The sequence below is a fragment of the Otolemur garnettii genome, unplaced genomic scaffold, assembly GCF_000181295.1.
Source record: "Otolemur garnettii isolate 467f Iridium unplaced genomic scaffold, OtoGar3 scaffold00381, whole genome shotgun sequence".
Taxonomy (NCBI): domain Eukaryota; kingdom Metazoa; phylum Chordata; class Mammalia; order Primates; family Galagidae; genus Otolemur; species Otolemur garnettii.
In genome coordinates this window covers 78,172-81,254 of record NW_003852776.1, presented here as the reverse complement: position 1 = coordinate 81,254, position 3,083 = coordinate 78,172, and the positions used below count along the sequence as shown (strand labels likewise).

Genomic DNA, 3,083 nt, shown 5'->3' with positions numbered 1-3,083 from the left:
TATGTGCAAAGCTTTGTATACATTATTTCACCAAATGACTTAGTGAGATAAAGTGACATTGTGATCCTTATTTTGCAAATGAGACCACATGACTAAGGAGGAGTGGAGAGTGGATCTGAACCTAGATTATCTGGGAAGAGACCCTCACCTTAATCATATTCCCATCTATGAAATCTTCCCTGATGCAACCTCAAATATCCTGGTCCTATAATTTATTAGAGCCATATAGCAGTCACTTACCATGCAGTACCCTGGTTACATTTATTTTAGAAGGTGATACACGATTCTATCCCTTCTACTGTACTTGAGCTGACAACAAATTTTCTAAAGTGATAAACATATGTGAATCTTTTCAAGAAAATAAGGTCATAGGCAGGTAACATGTATTTCTATTTTTCATATTCATGAATATAGTTGTTATGGTTGTTCTTTTACTTTACCAGATCTGCCTATTAAATTTTTCTTCTAAGCTCTGAGCATCAGAGGATAACCTTAAAAGAGTGACATTTTCAAGTGCTTTATATTCTAGGCCTTAGGATCAGATGTTGCCATTTTCAGAGACAGCTTTAGTTCCACTCACAAAAGGCCAAGTATCTTATAAAAGGAGTCTTTGTAAAGTGAGCTGTTCAAAGCCATATACCCAATTCTTTCCAGGTGCCAAAGGAACAGGACCTATTTGGGCACTTCTTTGAGTTGGGGCCTGCTTACTTGCTGGTCCCACTCTAGGAAGCATTTTGGATCAGTTTGATGACTTATTATTATTTATTTTTATGTTTCACACATTTCCTGTGTGCCAGACACTGCTGATAGCAGGACTTACTAAGATAAAGTGAAATCATGCCCATTGTCCCTTAAGACATTTATAGTCCTATGGAAGAGCTTAAATTTTACACATTTCTAAATTTCAGAAACTTCCCTTTGAGCTCTAATTGCACAAAAGTTCTCATTAAATTTTTGTTGATTTTTTCTCTTCTGTTTCTTCCATTAGTTCTGCTTCAGTGGGATCACCTGTTTTATTCAGCTTGATCTCATCTCATCTTACACACAGGGTTCTGCACCATTTGTCGATCCTATTCTGTGCTCCACACAGTGTAGCAGGCTCTGAGTTTTACTTCAAGTATCTCAGTACACAAACACACACATACATAGACACATGCAAACAATGGTTTTAACTTTATAAGCCTAAAATAATGCATTATACTACTCTTTATCTGAGAAACATGTTTGCTTGGTTTTTTGGTTTTGTTTTGTTTTGTTTTTGGTTATGAGGACATAACTGGTTTTCAGCCTAATATGTACAAAGATGTCTTAGAAACAGAGAAATAGAATAAATATTTTATTAATCAGTGTTCTCCAGGGGAACAGAACTGATCAGAAACAGAACAAATTTACAGAGAAAGATGGACCGAGGGACTTATTATGAGGAATTGGCTCAGAAGACTGTGGAGGCTGAGAATCCCATTCTGCAAGCTAGAGAACCAAGAAAGTCAACGATATAGGTTCCTACATGTGTCTGAAGTCTCCTGAGAACTAGGAGTGCCAAAGTCCAAGGACAGGAGACTATGGTTGTCCTTGCTCAAACAAGACAGTGAACTCAGCCTTCCTCTGCCTTTTTGTTTTATTCAGGTCCTCCACATATTGCATGATGCCCACGCACATTGGTGAGGTTGATCTTTACCCAGGCTACTGACTTAAATGCCAATAGCTTCTGTAAACATTTTCACAGACACATTCGAAAGTGTATTAGCAGTTCTATTCAGTTGACACATAAATCTTTCAGTGACTGACACATGGAATGAATTTGCTCCGGAATGCTAAGGGCGAACTCACTAGACTGACCATACGCAGACTCCCTTTGTTGTTGTCAGGTCATCGTAATGCCCCAGTCAGACAGATAAAACATTATGCTGCTTTAGATATCCAGATAGCAGAGTCATTTTGTTTTATTTTGTTTTTTTAGCTCCATTTTTATTACACACATCATTGTTTGTTTGCTTTTGGCAGTGTTTTTTGGCTGAGGCTGGGTTTGAACCAGCCACCTCTGGTGTATGGTGTCGGTGCCCTACTCCTTTGAGCCACAGGTGCTGCACCAGCAGTGTCATTTTGGACCCTGTGTTTAACCATTTTCAAAATTCCTAGGAACTCTCATTTTCCTCATATATAATTTCCTAGGGAAATAGCAGCAGATACTTGTGGGGAAAGAATGCTGGAATCATTGCCACGTATCTCACATACATGGCCTCTTTTTTTCAGTGAGTTCCATATACTGAAACTAGCTATAGAAACTAGGCAGATTTAAGAGTTTTTATTGGAGCAACTGTCTTCATTCTTCTCATCCTCCATCCTTGTTTATTTTCTGTAAATATTTCTTTGTATTACAGCCATGATGGTTGTCATTTATGTCTCTCCTAGGGACATTGGGTTCTATTAACCAGGTCTAAGGATCTCTATGAGTCAGTCATCCCCTCTCAATGCCACTTCTCTATCTTGAAATTCATGATAATAACTGAGTCTTGCCTTTTTTTGGTTATCCTATTGTATCTTTTCTTATTGCAGAACCCAGTTCTATTATAGAACTGAGTCTCTTACTATCTATCCTGGCCTACAAAGGAGAAATAATTAGTGATGTTGATGACTCTTTTGCTTTGGTAAATGAAACAGACATCGAGTCCTAGATAGAGCCTACCCCTTTTACTCAAAATTTAAATCATGCTGTGCTTGTTTCAGCAGCCCATATACTAAAATTGAAACAATATAGAGAAAATTAGCATGGCCCCTGTGCAAGGATGACATGCAAATTTGGGAAGCATTCTATATTTTTTCCATATTTTTACATTGTTCTTAGTAAAGCATCACAAGAATGGAGAAGCACAAATCCTATGTACTCAATTTTGATATAAGGACAATTAATGACCTAGTACCTAGTGGGGGTTGGGGGAAGGGGAGAGTAGAGAGAGGAAAAGGGGGGGTTTTGGGGGTCTCATTTTGTGACACACCTTTTGGGGGCAAGATACAATTATAATAGGGACTTTCCCTAATAAATGCAATCTGTGTAACCTGGTTTCTTATACCCTCAATGAATC

At 38.1% G+C, this 3,083-nt stretch overlaps 1 non-coding gene across 1 annotated transcript; it reads left to right on the top strand.

Moving 5' to 3' along the window:
• Nucleotides 1-2,714: 2,714 nt before the first annotated feature.
• On the top strand, nucleotides 2,715-2,821 carry LOC111722788. Its single transcript, XR_002771457.1, has one exon. It is a non-coding gene; the product is annotated as a U6 spliceosomal RNA (small nuclear RNA).
• The last annotated feature ends 262 nt before the right edge of the window (nucleotides 2,822-3,083 follow it).